The 19,155-nt window shown below is 37.0% G+C and overlaps 1 pseudogene; it reads left to right on the forward strand.

Moving 5' to 3' along the window:
* The first annotated feature begins 224 nt into the window (after positions 1-224).
* Positions 225-1,125, forward strand: LOC698819 (large ribosomal subunit protein eL6 pseudogene; annotated as a pseudogene).
* The last annotated feature ends 18,030 nt before the right edge of the window (positions 1,126-19,155 follow it).

Genomic DNA, 19,155 nt, shown 5'->3' on the forward strand with positions numbered 1-19,155 from the left:
GCTTTTAGCTGACCTTGCAGAGGGAGGAGGGTACATCTATTCTTTTATCTCTTTGCAGGGGCTTTGGGGGAGGGAGTGCCAAGGTGGGAAACGATATGGTGAAAGTAGCCTGAGGCAGGGCAGAAGAATCCCTGCAGATGGCATCTTGTCACTCCTTTCTCAACTTTCCTGAAGAGAAGGGAGAGGTTACTGACAATAACAATGTAAACATGCCTTGTACACAGCTCTTTTTCCCATCTTGCAAGATGGCGGGTGAAGAAGTTAAGAAGCCGGATACTAAAGACAAGAAACTCGAAGCCAAGAAGGCTGATGCTGGTGGCAAGGTGAAAAAGGGTAACCTCAAGGCTAAAAAAACCCAAGAAGGAAAGCTCCATTGCAACCGCAATCCTGTCCTTGTCAGAGGAATTGGCAGGTATTCCCGATCTGCGATGTATTCCAGAAAGGCCATGGAAAGAGGAAGTACTCAGCCACAAATCCAAGGTTAAAAAGAAAAAAGAGAAGGTTCTTGCAACTGTTACAAACCAGCTGGTGGTGACAAGAATGGCAGTACCTGGGTGGTTTAACTTCACAAAATGCCTAGATATTATCTTACTGAAGATGTACCTCAAAAGCTGTTAAGCCATGGCAAAAAAAAAAAAAAAAGACCCTTCTGTCAGCACGTGAGAAAACTGCAAGCCAGCATCACCCCAGGGACCATTCTGATCATCCTCACTGGACACCACAGGGACAGGAGAGTGGTTTTCCTGAAGCAACTGGTTAGTGGCTTATTACTTGTGACTGGACCTCTGGTCCACAATTGAGTTCCTCTACGAAAAACACACCAGAAATTTGTCATTGCCACCTCAAGCAAAATTGATATCAGCAATGTCAAAATCCCAAAACATCTTATTGATGCTTACTTCAAGAAGAAGAAGCTGCAGAAGCCCAGACACCAGGAAGTTGAAATCTTTGACACAGAAAAAGAGACATATGAGATTACAGAGCATCACAAGATTGATCAGAAAGCTGTAGACTCACAAATTTTATCAAAAATCAAAGCCATTCCTCAGCTCCAGGGCTACCTGCGATCTGTGCTTTCCCTGATGAATGAAATTTATCCTCACAAATTGGTGTTCTAAATGTCTTAAGAACCTAATTAAATAGCTGACTAAAAAAACAAAAAACAAACAAACAAAAAAAAACCTTGTACACAAACACTATTTTTATAATTTATAGAGAACCTCCAGGTATATTATATTATATATATAAACATATTATTCTATTCATCTTCATGGCCATAATTTGTGGTTTTGAAGAGGATACTAAAATACAGGGACCTAAAGTACTAGCCAGTGGCAGACACATACACAAACCCAGATTTCCTAACTACTTTGCATTATAATCCCAACATCCTCTAAAAGATGTCTGTCGGTTTTCATATAACTTTCCAGTTTCACAGGGGAATTGCAAAGCTTACTTCCTATTTGAAATTAAGATCCTTTACCCCCTCAGAAGAAAGCTTCTAAATACAAAAAAAAAAAAAAAAAAAAAGGCATAATAATGAGCTTTCCTGACTAAATCAACCATCTCTCATACCCTCAAATATTACCCTCCCTTTGCTTCCTGCAGTGTCCAAAGTAAGTTCAACCCAAACAGTAGGAGGTTGCAGGGCATAGAAATTGGAAGTTGAAAGAGGTTGAATAACATATAAGAATGAGCCCTTATGAATAGTGAAATCTTGGTTTAGAAAAACAACCTTTTTGGAGGAGCCCTCAGGGTGAAGAGAAGTGACCCTGTTACTTAGAGACAAATCTGGAACTATGAACAATCTCTTTTTAGTTTCTTGTCTTTCAAAATGCATCATCCTACTAAAACTATTCTTAGCCAATTGAATAATCTATTGAACAAAAGACATAGATGGTATTCTGAGTAGGTAGGAGATTCTGAGAATTTTTTTAGATGCAACTTCTCTGTTTCTTGTTAATTACATTTGATCACTGATACCTTGAGATTAGTGCGAGGTTGTCATTGCAGGTGGAATTAATATGTACCAGCAGTTTGGTGTAAGAAATAATTTCTATTGTATTTACTGACAACAGATGAGAAACATTGCTGTGCAAATATAATAGGAAAACCTCTTTGGGGACTCCAGAAGAATTATGTGACAAAACATGGGATTTGGGTACAATGATTTATTAATCTTTATTTCTTTATTGAAGGACATCAAGAGCTAAGAAAATGGAAGACCAACCCAGTTCATCACAGATATTCAAAATTATAGAAGTAAAGAAAACATTTATGGCAATGATTCTGAACTAATACTGAAACTGAAACATTACTTGATCTCAAATTACTTCTTTTAAGTCAACTTGGGAAATGACATAACCGTATTTAATTCCTCTGAGAAGAATTGTACAGTTCCAACCATCTGCTAAATTAAGCAGCAGTGATTATAATGAACATTTACAACAGACCTGATACAAAAGGGGATAATAACTTTATGCATAAAACAAAGTCCTAGGAGGCTGTTGCAAACTCCAAGCTGAAGCTCAAACTTAGGAGAACAGATTTTTTAGTGAACTCAAACTATAAGGATAGTGAAGGTCAAAGTGTAATAGCACATTTCTTTAAATTATGTATTTATTTATTTTAGGAAAACAACCACCAAATATGATCAAACTGATAGTTGTCCAGATTCTTTCTTTTACATGTCTCACCAGACCTCTAGTTGTCTTTATCTTTTCTTTTTTTTCTGGTAATAATGTAAATTTTGTTTCTGATTTCTTTATTTTCCTCCTCTCTGTACAGGTGAAAGAATCCTCAGCAGAACCTCTGACAGATAGAACAAGACCCAACAAATTACAATAGCTAATCTCCTAAGCACCAGTAACCTTGAGAGATAATTATTAGTCTAGTGGTTTTCTTCTTTGGTCTTGAAAAAGTGTTCCGTATTTCCACAGTTTTCTTAGAGTGTTTATATATGTGCACAGGTCCACATACTTTTTCCCCAGATGGGAGGTAGAATGATATCAATAATAATAATAACAAAGTGTTTGGCCTTAGAGGTCCCAGAATGTTGTCTCTGTCCATTCTTCAACCAGGAAACGTATTTTCAATGCATAACGTTATATTATTAAATACTAGCAGAGACTCATCATCAAAAAAGGAAAGAAATTTGTGCTTATGTGTAGCCTCAAATTCACAGAATATAAAATGCCTTCGAAGTTTCTTTTCCCTCCAAATACCAACAAGGCTAATATGCTAGTGTCACTAAGGCATCTGAGGGATAACTAATTTATGTTTTAGATTTTCAAAGACATTGTTCTAATTATATTGCTGCCCTACTGAGAGAATATGAAAGCCTGATTAGCAGGGTGACCTCCCTGTCCTTCTTTATGCACACGCCCGGCACTGCAGAAGACATCATTTGTTGAATAGGAGTGGTGAGAGATGGCATTTTTGTCTTGTGCCTGTTTTCAGGGGGAATGCTTCCAGCTTTTGCCCATTCAGTAATATATTGGCTGTGGGTTTGTTATATATGTCTCTTATTATTTTGAAGTATGTTCCTTCAATACCTAGTTTTATGAGAGTTTTTAACATGAAGGGATGTTGAATTTTATTGAAGGCCTTTTCTGCATCTATTGAGATAATCATGTATATATTTTTTCATTTCATTTGTTCATATGGAACAAAAAGATAGTCCAAATAGCCAAAACAATCCTAAGCCAAAAGAACAAAGCTGGAGGCATCATACTACCCAACATCAAACTGTACTACAAGGCTGCAGTAACCAAAACAGCATGGTACTGGTGCAAGAACAGACATATAGACCAACGGAATAGAATAGAGAACTCAGAAAGAAGACTGCATACCTACAACCCTCTGATATTCAACAAACCTGATGAAAACAAGCAATGAGGAAAGGACTCCCTACTTAAAGAATGGTGCTGGGGGAGCTGGCTAGCCGTACGCAGAAAATTGAAACTGGACCCCTTTCTTACACAATTTACAAAAATTAACTCAAAATGCATTAAAGACTTAAGCATAAAACCCCAAAATGCAAAAATTCTAGAAGAAAATCTAGGCAATACCATTCAAGACAGAGGCATGGGCAAAGACTTCATGATGACAACACCAAAAGCAATTGCAACACAAGCAAAAATTGACAAATGGGATCCAATTAAACTAAAGACCCTCTGCACAGCAAGAAAAACTATGATCAGAGTGAATAGACAACCTACAGAATGGGAGAAAATTTGTGAAATCTGTCCATCTGACAAAGGTCTAATATCCAGAAGCTACAAGGAAACACATTTACAAGAAAAAACAAACCCCATTAAAAAGTGGGCAAAGGACAAGAACAGACACTTCTCAAAAAAAGATGTACATGCAGCCAACAAACTTATAAAAAAAAGCTCAATATCACTGATCATTAGAGAAATGCAAATCAAAACCATGATGAGATACCATCTCCTGCCAGTCAGAATGGCTATTATTAAAAAGTCAAAAAACAACAGATGCTAGCAAGGTTGCAAAGAAAAAGGAATGCTTTTCTACTGTTTGTGGGAGTGTAAATTAGTTCAGCCATTGTGGAAATCAGTGTGGCAATTCCTCAAAGACCTAGAGGCAGAAATACCATTTGATCCAGCAATCCCATTATTGGGTGTATACGCAAAGGAATATAAATCATTCTGTTATAAAGATACATGCATACGTATTATTTATTGCAGCACTATTTACAATAGCAAAGACATGGAATCAACCTAAAAGTCCATCAGTGATAGACTGGATGAAGAAAATGTGGTATATATTCATCGTGGAATACTATAACTATAGCTACCAGGAGGACTAGCTAATGGATGGTGGGCTTAATACCTAGGTGATGGGATGATCTGTGCAATAAACCATCATGGCACACATTTACCTATGTAGCAAACCTGCACATCCTGCACTTGTACCCATGAACTTAAAATAAAAGTTGAAGAAATTAAAAATAAATTATTTATAGGATTCTTCATAATAGCCGCACTCATGAAATGCCTTAACTGCATCTTACATTCTATAGAACTAAGAGGTCTAGACATTTATTAAAAGTCCTAATTATTGTAATTGTATGTAGAGATGTGATTGGCAGGGCAAATTCCACTGAAAACCCAAATAGTGTCTACTAATTTAGCAATATGTTTGCACATTAATTTACAGTATTAAAATGTTTAAGATTACATAATGCAAAGAATATTCAGATGAGAATTCCTAGTGAGTTAAATAAATACATATCTGCTAAAAGTCATTCTTTCCTTTTATATCACTAACTGTACCTGGTGGTATCAAAGTGGAGCTTTAATAAGAATTTTTTTTCTCTTCCTAGTATTGGCATATATACTTATGCCATTTTGAAGGGATATTGGGATGGTTCATTTCAAATAATATTGAACTTTGTAGACCAAAAGACAACGAGAAAGTATTTGCCTATCACCCACCCATTCATCCACTAAACATTTATTTTTTCAACAAATATTTCTTAAATTGCTACCACGTTCCAGGCACATTGTGGCCAAGAAAGATATAGTTTCTTTCTTCATATGGCTTGTATTCAAAGCAGACCAGACAGAATACTGAAAAGAATGGTTGAGAAGGTACTTTTGACAAATGTCATGTCCAGGTCAGCAAAGTGGCAAAGGTTTCACTAGGGTGTGGCTTCTCGTGATGCAGTATCCTGCACACAGGACTTCATAGCCTCTCTAAATGTCCTCATACTCTGGCTGGGACTTGCAGCAGAAGCCTTTAGACCCTAGGGATCATGTGGGATGGTCCAATGTTCATCTTTGTGGTAGCCTGTGAGGGCGAACACCAGAACTTAGACGATGGTGCAGCAGTGGCAAAAAGAGGAAAGTCGTGAAAATAGTATGCCGAAGCCACACAAGTGGTCATTATTTTTGCTGACACGTATACTATTCCTCATGTGATGAATGTTAAAGTGAATGCAATTATATTTGTTGGAATGACAGGTGATGGGGATTGTTACTTTCACTTTCAGTAAGGCTATACAAAGAAAAGGTGAATGCACATCAGCTGGAGAGGACGAAATAGGTCTAATACTGATCCTGGCCCTCCCTTACTTCCCTAGAAGCAGTGCCTGTCTTTCCTGGGGACATTGCAATGAACTGCGTGTAGGGCCCAGCTGCCTTTATTCCTTCCCTGGTTTGGGGATTCTCTGTCTACCTCTCCTGCCCTGTGGTTGCAAATGTGGCTCTGGAAGACAACAATGAATCTGCAAGTAAACAGGTATTTACAATCTACTTCAATGTTCACATACTAAACTTTTTCTTTCTGCCTCAGGTTTTCAAATAGTTGGTCCATGCTGAATTAGCTCTTCAATTTTGAGGCCATATTTGCTCTGTCTTGAAGAATGAACCAGGTTCTAGCTGAGCATATCTTCTGGAAATGAATGCATTCAATGAATTATTTACGGAAACTCTTGGGGATATAACTGTTGCCTTGACAGCAAGTGAATTATCTTGAGTGGATTTTAGGGTGTAGGATATTGGCCATAAGGAATGTCTGAGAAGGGCAAGCAAAGCAATATGGTTTATAACAGTACTGGAGGAAGAGTAAAAGATGTGAGGGAGTTCATAGGTTTAAAAAACTGCCCCTTCAAATTGCTTATATTTTTATTATTTTTGCCAGCTGTATATAAAAAAATGATATTCTGACCATGAAATAGTTTACAGAAAAACTAAACAACTAGCTGAAATGTGGGAGTCCAGTCAGTTCGGTGATTTAGGATCTGGGAGAGTAAATAAGCCATTTTACTACAATCGATATTTAGGGGAAGAGATATTTCTAGATGTGTTTATTCAGCTCTGTGCATACACAGGCATAAACAAGTATTTCCTTAAGATGCAGATTATTTGCAGCAACTGCTAAGGTACAGACAAGGTTGAAGACATATGCTTTTATTAAAACCCATAGATTGTTTGCAAAACTTGATCTCTTTTTACCCTAGATCTGCCCTTATTTGAAGATCTAATACACCTCAAATTTGTGCATTTTAGATGAAACTAATAGTATATACCTCTGATTTCTAGCTTTGCCACTTCACACAGAATTATGAAAATATTTTATTTATCTAATCTTTGTGATCCAGTGACAAAATAATCAAATGTCTGCGTGGTAAGGCAGCAATAAGAGTTACTGTTCTTGGCCAGGCATGGTGGCTCACGCCTGTAATCCCAGCACTTTGGGAGGCCGAGGAGAGCGGATCACCTGAGGTCAGGAATTCAAGACTAGCCTGGCCAACATGGTGAAACCACATCTCTACTAAAAGTATAAAAATTAGTTGGGCGTGGTGGCAGGTGCCTGTAGTCCCAGCTACTCTGGAGGCTGAGGCAGGAGAAGCTTGAACCCAGGAGGCAGAGGTTGCAGTGAGCCCAGATCGCGCCACTGCATTCCAGCCTGGGTGACAAGAGCGAGACTCCATCTCAACAACAACAACAACAACAAAGAGTTACTCTTCTTTATTTCTGTAAATCTGCCCCTACCTACTCTGTGATAAACTGCCACTTTCTCACAAGGGCTTGTAAATGTAGAGCTCCCAACTGAGACTGGACATTCCACCATTCTGGTCTCTTCTCTGATTGTCACAGCGATGCCTCCTGCCCCTTAAAAGTCCAATGTTTGATTCCAGATCTTACTGATCCTGCCTGTGGCTCATACAATTGTGTGTCCAGCCCAATTCCATTCTGCACCAACTCTGACACCAGATGTGGAAAGTTGAATTAGCGCCAAGCCACATGGACTTATATATGCCACAAGGCCTTGCTGCTTTATGTCCTCAGTGTCTTACAGATCTGTGGTAATATGGCTTTCGTTTTATTTTTTTACAATTTCATGAATCTTGCCCTCGATTTTCACAGGTCTTTAGGGAACTGGGAGCTTGGCTGGCTACCTAGTACTACTCACAAATACTTCTCTGATACTTTCATTTTCTGGTGACTATTTATCGAACCCCTGTGTGCTAGGCGTTGTGCTGGGTGCTGGGAATAGAGTTTCAGATGAGACAGATGCAGTTTCTACCCTGAGACTCAGAGTCTAATGGGCATGATAGATGCAAATAAGTAAATCAATCAATACATAATTATTTGAATATATATGTTAAAAAATAATTTGGAGTGTAAGGGTTGCTACAAAATGGGAAGTAAAGATGACTATGAGAAGGTAGAATGAAGGAAAATTGAAAGACCTGAGAGGGTGAGGAAATGATTCCTAAGGAAGTAACATGTAGTCTGAGATCTGAGAGATGAGAGTAAATTAAATAAGTAAGTGGCTGTGTGAAAAACTGGGGAAAAAGCAACAGTTTTGAAGTAATAAAATGTTTTACTTCAGCTAAAATCTTAAACCCATATCTCTCTTCCTCCTTGTCTTCTCTTCTTTCCAGGTAACTACAGTTGGAGTACATCATTCTTATGCAGTGGCACAGTATCTATTGAAGCTCAAAATGTTCAGTCCCTATGATCTTGCAATTTGTTTTCTAGGTATTCAATTTAGAGAAACTCTCACACATGTGCACAGGAGACATTTTCAAGCAACTTAATTGCAGCATGTTCACTGCAATGAAAAAGTGGGACAAATGTAATAACCCTCAGTGGAGGGATGAATAAAGAAATCCTGCTTTGGTCAGACAATGGAATATTATTCATCAGTTGAAAAAAAATGCCTTGGAGCTTATGCATTAATGAGGATAGCATTAAAAAATAAGATGTTTAGTTACAAAGGCCAGTTCCGAAGGAATATGTAGTATATATTTTATGGGTGTAAATTTTTAAAACATAAATAAAACATTGTCTATTGTTTGTGGAAGCAAATCTATGTAGTAAAAATAGAAAAGCATTGAAGACTTCCAGCAAGGAAGTATGTAGTAGAAATTGCCTTTTAAAAGCACAATCTAGCTACAGTATTGATAATGCATTCACAAGGTAGCCGGTTAGAAAGCTATTATTGTAGAATAGTTGAACAATGACTGTAAATTTGATTAGAGAGAAAAGTCTACAGATTCTAGAGCAATTTCAAAGTTAGAATTTTTATGGCTATGAGGGCATGAGGGATGGAAAGGAGTCAAGTGATTTTCAAGTTTCTGGCTTGAGTAATTTGTTCATTTGTGCTTCTATTTACTGTTCTAAGGAATAAAGATGACATGACAGGTTTGGGGATGGGTGGAGGTAATAAATCCAGTTTTTGAAAAATTAATTTGGGTAACTTTCTCTAACTGGGGAAGTCAAGGATATACAGGAAAGGGCTGAAAGTCAACAGAGAATTCTGAAATGGAGATAAAGTTTGAAAGTTATTAGCATGTGCTGGAAGATAACTAGTAAGAGTAGAGAAGATTGATTAAATTGAGTATAAAGGGTGAGAAGAAGAGATGGCCTCGGTCTGAGCCCTGAGTTATCTCGTTTGAGTAGTTTGGAAAGAAAGGACAAAAATGGGCAGGAGCTGGGGACTAGGGACTAAAGGAGGGAGAAAGGAATAATTATTATTATTTTGTATGTTTGTTTCTTTAATATGAGGCAAATTTGAACATGTTTAAATACTGCTGGGAGGGATTTAGTAGAGGGAGGCTGAAATATGGAAAAAAGAGAAGATAACCAATGTTACCTTCCCCAAAGAAGGTGGAATCCAATGCATTCGACAATGACATATTATTGAATTAATTGATAAATGAATTTGATAAAAGATGCCATTTCTCTAGAAACAGCAGTAAAGGGGTAAAGGATGACTGTGGATACTAATATGTTTACTGATTTGGGTAGTGGGAGGTTGAGGGTTTTCATGTCTGATTGCTTCTATTACGTCTTTGAGATAGGAAGTAAAGCCATCTGTGGAGGGAAAGGGAGAGGGGAAGAATTTAAAAGTTGTAGGAGAGCAGAGTTTGCAAATGTTGTGTAGGATTGGAATGAATGCTGGATTGGGAAACAACACAGGATTTCTGTCATTGGCTCAGGTTCAAATTGAGGCTGAAGGTTTTGAATTTATGGTGGTGCCAATCTCCTAGGACCACACTTGTATATCTACACTATTTGGGTTAATTCTTTCACAAGTGTCTCTTCATTTCTTCCTAGAGACAGTCTACCTTCTAGACATATCACATGTGTCTGAATTTATAGTGAGGGTAGAGTATAGGTCAGCTTCAGAGATCCTTGTTGTTTTCTTAATCTATGTTCAGCATCATTGAAAGAATCCTATACAATGGCAATATTCTAAATCTTAGCTATCATGAATTGTGTCCTAAGCATATATGGACTTCCAAATTTGTTGTCATTTCTAAGTCCTGTAGGAAGAATTGAGTATTTTCTAAGCTCTCTATAAATGGCAATGTGAGACTAAAGCATTACATATTTTATGAATATGTAGTCTGTGACATAGGTTTGACCAACCTTGTGCTGGAAACAAGAAACCTATGGTATTCCTTTTAAGTGTGGCAGAGTTTATGTTGTACAAAGTTTTGTTGTTGTTGTCATATAGGCGTATTCTTACTTTGGAGAAATAGGTATTCAGGAATCTGAGAACACTGGAAAGTATTCTACTATGGTTACTGTGGTCTGATTGACTCAGCCGCATATTGACACACATTTGCTTTTCCCTGTATTCAAAAGAACCAATGTTTTCTTTCTAAAAGTGACTTCATCTTCCATCATAAATGCCTCTACTCTAAGGCCTGGTGAGAGAATTCTTTGGAAACCAAAGAACATTTAGTCATGTAGCGTGTATGTGGGATTTTTCTCTTTAATTTATGGAGTTATTTGAGTGAGTAAATTAAAAAGTGGTGTGTTAGTATTCCACATTTTGTTATTTTTGAGGAGAATGTTTCATAAGCAAGTTTATAATTTAAAAAATGTTTGTGATCTTCTGTGAAACTTTTAGTTACATCTATGCTATGCAAACTAATTGAACCATTTTACTGGCTTTTGATCAGAAGAATATTGAGTAGTAGAAAGGGATAAGAAACTTAGATTCTAATCCAAACCCTGATACTAACAACCATTTCAGTAACTCTTTGTTTGGGTCCCAGTTTTCTGACTTGTGAAAAGAGGAGTTTTATTAGGTGATTCTTAAAACACTTGCCAGATCTTAATCTCAATTTTAGTAGTTGACACAGCTGTTTGGCAGCATGGAAAAAAAAGTCTAAACATTGTAAGATTATTAATTCTTATATGGTACAATTTAAAATGTGCATGTTCAAGCCTGAGGTTTAAGTTAATAGTATTCATTCATTCGTGCATACTTTCACTCAATATGAGTATCAGAAATTTGGGAAACAATGAAGAACATGTATCAGTCCTCCAGTGGTTCACACTGTAGCAAGGAAGACAGATATGTCAGCTGATTATTAGAATAAACATGAGAAATGATCCTGCTATGTTACCTACATTTCAAACTTTCTTTTTAATATATCCAGCCTCCTATATGGAATCTTCACTTGGCTGGCTTACAGCCCTTCAAATACATACCTCTGGTTGATCAGTTGACTCCAGACCCTGCTCCCAAAACCTTTTCCTTCTAATGACACCATCATTTACCTACTTGCTCAAGTCAGAAATCTACGAGCCTTGCCTGATTTCTGCCTCTTCTTCATTACTTCTGCGTCTATTCCATTAGCAAGCTCTGACCCAATTCTTTTCAGAACCTTCAATTCCCATGGCTGCCATTCTAGTCCAATCCACCATCATAGCTTGCCTGGATCCCTGTAAGAGCCTCTTTACTGTTCTTCCTCTTCCTTCATTCCCATTTCATTCCAAACTAGTCCCAAAAAAGCAGATGAGCAATCAATTAAAAATATAAGTTTAGTCATACCACTCCCTCCTTGGGGCTCCACTGGCTTCCTGTAGTATCTTAAAGGAAACCTAAATATTGGCATCTACTGCCCCTTCCTATGTATCCAATCTCATCATGACACTGTACCTCTTGGCCATAAACCTTGAGCCACCCTGGGTTAAGCTCTTCCTACCACAGAGTCTTTACGTGTGGTGTTCCATTGAATGACATTTGCATCTTTCTCATCAAGTCTGGCTTCTTCTCATTCTTCAGGTTTCAATTCAGACAACCTCTTCTCATTGACAACTTCTCTTACCCTCTAAATAGATTAACCTTCTTTACTTTTTCTATTTCACTACCACATTTACAGCACTTACCACAATGTTTAATTTTCATTGTATTTTGATTCCTTTATTTATTGACTTGCCCACTAGAATGATACCTCCATTAGGGCATGAAATTATTAGTTTCATTTGCTTAGCATGTAGTGTAATCCTTATTGCACAACTCACTAAAATTTATATGAATAAAATAAACCCAATTATTACCACTTTTTCTATTCTGCAATATAAAAATATTGAGGAAGTGGAAACAAAAGTCATTTTCTGACATTTCTTATAAATAGTGTGTCTATACCAGTTACCAATTATGCACAGATTGGCATGATTAAAATAATAATATGCAATTTATAGTAAGATCATATTGTTTGTTCTTTAAAACCATACATTTATGGAGAACCATAAAAAGAAAATTCTAAATTGAACTAAATCAAATTCCACTTCATTATGTATTTACATAGCAAGTTGTGGAAGAGTTTTAATTAGTAATCCACTTAATGACTATTTAACAATTTTCATAAGATGACAGTTCAACTTTTACTCTTATACTCTTAAAAATAAATAATAATTGTAAAGTTATTTCTGCTCATTAATTTATCACTCATAAAAGACTACACACTAATGTGCTGGTAAATTGCCAGTGTTGGTGTGAAATAATTTATTTACTTTTTGGTCTTTTCTCTATTACATTGTTATCTTACTTTTTAATATCACATCATGATTATAAATCCTATGATTATAAATAATAAAGACAAGGAGATATAAAAATAATAAAAATATTTTTGCATTTATAGAGTAATTTGAAATTATTAAATTGAGATTCCATCTCAAGAAACCACTTTCTTTGCTCATCCATAAGAAGCAAGTCTTTACCTGTTCAAATTTTATCATGAGATTGCAGCAATTCAATCAATCTTCAGCCTACACTTCTTATTCTTATTCTAGTTCTCTTGATCATTCCACCACTTTTGCAGTCCCTTCCTCCACTGAAGTCTTGAACCTTCAAAATAATCCATGAGAGTTGAAATAAACTTTTTCCAAACTCTTGTTAAGGTAAATAATTTGATGCCATCCTATGAATTGCAAATGTTCTGAATGGCATCTAGAATGGTGAATCCTTTCTAGAAGGTATTTAATTTACTTTGCCCAGATGCATCAGAGGAATCTCCATCTATGGCAGCTATAGCCTTACAAAATGTATTTATTGAATAAGAAGCCTTGAAATTTGAAATTACTCCTCGATCCATAGGCTGAAGAATGGATATTTTGTTAGCAGGCATGAAATCAACATTATTCACCTTGTGCATCTCCATCAGAGATCTTGACTGACCAGGTGCATTGTCAATGAGCAGAAATATTTTGAAAGGAATCTTTCTGTCTGAGCAGTAGTTCTTAAAAGTACACTTCAAATATTCAGTAAACCATACTATAAACAGATGTGCTGTCATCTAGGCTTTGTTGTTCCATTTATAGAACACAGGCAAAATAGATGTAACATCATTCTTAAGGGCGCTAGGATTTTTGGATTGGTAAATGAGCAGTGGATTCAACTTCAGGTAACCAGTTGCATTTGCCCCTAACAAGAGAGTCAGCCTGTTCTTTGAAATTTGAAGCCAGGCATTGACTTCTTCTCTCCGGCTATGAAAGTCCTAGATGGGATATTCTTCCAATAGAAGGCTATTTTGTCTACATTGAAAATTAGTTTTATTTAGTGTAACTACCTCTATCAATTAGTTTAGCTAAATCTTCAAGATAACTTGTGGAATTTTCTAGATCAGCACTTGTTACCTCACCTGGCACTTTTATGTTATGGAGCTTGATCTCTCTTTAAATCTCATGAATAAACCATTGCTAACTTCACACTTTTCTTCTGTAGCTGAAAGGCTTTCACACAATGAAAGAGAGTTAGGGCCTTGTTCTGGATTTGGCTTTGGGTTAAGGGAAATTTGTGGCTCGTTTGATCATCTATTCAGAAGACTAAAACTTTCTCTAGAGTGGCAATAAGGCTGTTGTGCTTTCTTATCGTGTGTGTTCACTAAAGTGGCACTTTCAATTTTCTTCCAGAAGTTTTCCTTTGCATTCACAACTTCACTAACTGTTTGGAGCAAAAGTTCCAGCTTTTGGCTTATCTTGCTTTCAACATGGCTTCCTCATAAAGCTTAATCAGTTTTAGCTTTTGATATAAAGTGACACATGTGTGACTCTCCTTTCACTTGAACACTTAGAGGTCCTATGAAGGTTATTCATTGGACTAACTTCAATATCGTGTTTCAGAGAAGAGGGAGTCCCAAGGAAAGGGAGGGAGATGGGGAAATGGCTAGTTTGTGGAGCAGTCAGAACACACACATTTATTAATTAAACTGAACATTTTTTATGGGCACAGTTTGCGGTGCCCCAAAATAATTGCAATAGTAACATCAGAGATCACTTATTACACATCACCATAATGGAAATAATAGTAATTAAAAGGTTTAAGATATTGTGAGAATTACTAAAAATGTGGCACAGAGACACAAAGTGAGCTGTTGGAAAAATGGCACTGATAGACTTGTTCCAAACAGGGTTGCCACAACCCACAGTTTGTAAGAAGTGTAATATTTACGACACAATAAAATGAAACACAAGATACCAAGGTTTGCCTGTATACCCTGCTTAGCAAAAACTGCACATATTTTTACATATAAAGTATAATTAAAAATAAATATATGTATGTTCATATCAGCTTAAGAAATGGAATTAAAACGATTCCTTTGAACTCTCTGTGTGCCCTCCACTGTGATATATGCTTTTCTCCACAAAGATATAATCATTATCCTCATGTATTTATCATTTCTTTGCCTTTCTTCATAGATTGTTCACAAGTATGTGTATCTGTAAACCATATATTTTTATTTTGATTGATTTGTAAGTTCATATATATGTAATAATTCTGTATATTCTCTTCCATGAGTAGTTTTTAAATTTGACATTATGTTTTTTGAGATTCATTCATGCTGTTTTATATGGCTATCATGTATTCAATTATATTACAGTCTAATATTCTATGATATGACAATTCCACAGTTAGGGATAAGAAAATACTTATCCATTTTCCTGTTGAAGGATTTTCAAAGTTGCCAACTTTGTTTTAGTTACAAATAATGTTGCTATCTATGTTGCTGTTCCTTGGGATACATTCAACAGTATTCTAGGGCAGTGGCTATCAAGCTGTTTGGACTCCAACCCTCAACATTACATTCATTTTACATGGTTGCGCAGTACACATACAAACCTTTCACATGTATACATATATATAACTAAAACAATTTTTACAAATAATGTTATATGCAAGGCACACTGATATTTTCTATTCCCAATTATATTTTCAAAACTGTTGATTGTGGCCTAATGAATTGATTTTATGGTGCCAAATATCTAATTTACAAAGCAAGAAGGAGGCTAGGCACGGTGGCTCATGCCTGTAATCCCGGCACTTTGGGAGGCCAAGGCAAATGGATCACTTGAGGTCAGGAGTTTGAGACCAGCCTGGCCAACATGTACTAAAAATACAAAAATTAGCTGGGTGTGGTGGTGCCTCCCTGTAATCCCAGCTACTCAGGAGGCTGAGGCAGGAGAGTAGCTCAAACCCAGAGGGTGGAGGTTGCAGTGAGCCAAGATCACGCTGCTGCACTCCAGCATGGGAGACAGAGCGAGACTCTGTCTCAAAAACAACAACAACAACAACAAAAAAGCAAGAAGGAATAATATGGAAATGTACTCAAGGTTTTGTGAGCAGAAGAAGGATAGCTTTAAAGTTATATTAGTGTGGTAAAATTTCCTTTATCAATTTTAATCATTTCTGCTTTTTTTCCTCTCAAAGTTTCTTTTAATCTGGTAGCTATACATCACCCTATCAGCTTTTCTGCTTTTCTTTCCCCATTTCTAGTGTTGATCCACCAGTCTCCTTGTCTTTCAAAATCTTTGTCTTTGGCTATCTTTAATTTTTTATCATGTAGAAAAATTTAGCCCTAGTATCAATCCACCTAAAAACGGGAGGTTTTATAACATAGTTCTCAAAATGTATGTATTCATCCACTAATAAATCCTAAAAACAATGTAGTAAGGTCACTGCTTTTTCTTTGAAGCTGCATAGATCAGAAAATAAGTTTATTCTGTTAAATTTTTGCTACAATGTATGTGTGTGTGTGTGTGTGTATGTGTGTGTGTGTGTGTGTGTGTATACTTCCTCACAGTGTGTTGCACTATTTCTCTGAAAAAGAGTTCAGTCTCTCCCTAGTTTATCACTGAATCCTCTAGGGATTTTATTGTGTGGCTAGAGACCTTGGGACGTTGGCAAATCCATTGGTATTAGAATTTCAGTGGGACTAAGCGTAATAACTGCCCATTCTTTTTCCTTCCTTCTTTTGTTTTTGTTTTTGTTTTTGTTATTGTTTTTTGTTTTTTGTTTTTTGAGATAGGCACAGGCTGGTACTGAACTCCTAGGCTCAAGCAATCTTCTTGCCTCAGTCTCCTGAGTAGCTGGGATTATAGGTGTGCACCACCAAGCCCAGCTTACCTGCCCACTTTAACACTTAGCTTTACCTATGTCTTCAATAGGAATGAGTAGATGTTTCTCAGAGTTACTGACTGACAATGAAATCTCAGAATTCCCATCTCTCAAAGCTTGAGCAATCTAAAATTCTGTCTTGAATGTTCCTATCAGCCTTGTGGTCTGGTTCTACATGAACAGGGTCTATGTTATCATGGTAATCTTGTTTGCTTCATACTTTACTGCATTTCATGCAGATTCAAGGGCACAGGCTGGCTCTGATAGGCCTCAGATTGGGGTTGGAAACTCGCTGGTTCTTTTTCCCTGGCAAGTGGTCCATAAGCCAACCTGGGGTTGCTAAGGGAGGTCTACATGAGCTAGATGAACTGGTGCTCTATGTGTTTTCCTTATTCCTTCAGGTAAGCACCCTCTACTTTTCTTCCCTCTTTGTGAATTGTCTTCACTAATGTGTATGGGTTATACAGGCTCTTGGGATTCCTAAGCCTTTTTAGTCACTTGTGCCAATATGCTCATACATTGTTCATTTTTTATTTGTTACATTCATTTCCAATTCTACAACCTGCACTCCCCACAACATTCTAAATCTTGATATTAAAATCTTTTGATTTTGTGCACATGTTCAGGAAAGATCTTTCTGTGATTTTATATATGCTTATAACTATGAGAGTCTATACATCTCTCCACCTTTTCTTAAGCTCTTTTGAATTGAGTGGAACATTTTATAGACATAGAGCTTTGGGACATTAGAGTTCCCATATAATTACAGTGCTAAAACCCTATAAACTTCTAGGTCATCTCTATTACTTGTCTTCCTGTGAGGCTTATTATACCAATATAATACTCAGAGGCATATTTGAATCATGATTCACAGGTAATATCCCATCTATGTGTGCATCTTCTAGTTTTAGTATTTTAGGTGTGTAACATAACTAAATATAAATACAAATATGTTACATGCCTAACATTGCCCAAGTCCCAATGTCTCTAGTCAGTCTGGGCCAAATAATAACATCCCCAGAGAGTTCCAGTGACAAAGGTGGCTGAATTGTTATATATAATAAAGAATTAGGGATACCAAAGGGAAAGATTTTGAAATAGCAAAGAGGCTGATGGATTAGTGTCTTTAAAACTTACTTGATAGTTTACCCTCAGCCTCTAGATGTTTCTTTCTCCAAGGGATCACTTTTGAGCAGGTAAAGCAGAGCAAGGCTCTCAACCAGTTCAAATCTTTATGCCTCATACCCAGTGGTGTGCTGGTGACTGCATTTGCTGACTCAAGGGAGCTGATTGTGTGCAACCATGCCTGACTCTGCCTTCAATGATGACATGTTGGTAGCCTGAAAATAGCTATAGTGGGAGCATTCACACCATAGAAATTGGAAAATGTCTGCTACAAATAAGTGCCTTTAAAAAAGCCATTGTTAGGCTGGGTGCGGTGGCTCATGCCTGTAATTCCAGCACTTTGGGAGGCTGAGGCAGGCTGACCACCTGAGGTCAGGAGTTTGAGACCAGCCTGGCCAACATGGTCAGGTCTTCTAAAAATACAAAAATTAGCCAGGCATGGCAACATGTGCCTGTAACCCCAGCTACTAGGGAGGCTGAGGTAGAATTGCTTGAACCTGGGAGGTGGAGGTTGCAGTGAGCTGAGATCGCACCATTGCCTTCCAGCCTGAGCGACAGGTGAGACTCCATCTCAAAAAAAAAAAAAAAAAAAAAAAAAAAGAAGGCCATTGTTAAACATTTACCACCACATGTCTGCTAATACTTGATCTTTCTTTGCCCTTTTCCCCCCAGGAAATAACATAATTTATAACCTACCTCTCCAGAGAGGTTGTGTTAAACTGCAATTTCCAGTCTGGAGTTTCACACCAGTTGCTCTTGGATTATTTCATTAGAATAGGCTTTCCTATTAGAGCTTTGTGTCCATCTACCCCTTCAATAAAAATGGCCAATCTTGAACACTACTTTAATTCTCTGCAGCTTCCACAATCTTATTCTAAAATCGATGTGCTCTCTCATCATAGCTCCCGTCGGTTCAATATTCATTGACATGCCCTTTGCAACCATTATAGGCATTTCTGACTGAAATCTAACTTAATAATTCAAACTGGATTGTAGCTGAACCTGCATTTTAGGGTGAATAATCTAAACAATAACTCTTAAAGATTCATCTGAATGTGGTTGGACACACTTGGAAACATTTGCTCTTGCCTTGGTCCGCACTGGGACCAATCCGCACCTCCAAGGAAACAAACAAATGATAACATTAAAAGTAAATTAAAACATTATACACATATACTTACTGAACTTACATAGCACAAATAATGAATATAGACCTTTATCAAAACTTTTGAAATAAGTTTCATCATTCTCGACTGAGGGCGATCTTGCCCCACAGGGAACTTTCACCAATGTCTAAGGACATTGCTGGTTGCTGCAGTTAGGGGAAGGATGCTAGTCTCTGGTGGGTAGTATTAATAT

This window comes from Macaca mulatta, chromosome 11 (assembly GCF_049350105.2).
Source record: "Macaca mulatta isolate MMU2019108-1 chromosome 11, T2T-MMU8v2.0, whole genome shotgun sequence".
NCBI classification, from domain to species: domain Eukaryota; kingdom Metazoa; phylum Chordata; class Mammalia; order Primates; family Cercopithecidae; genus Macaca; species Macaca mulatta.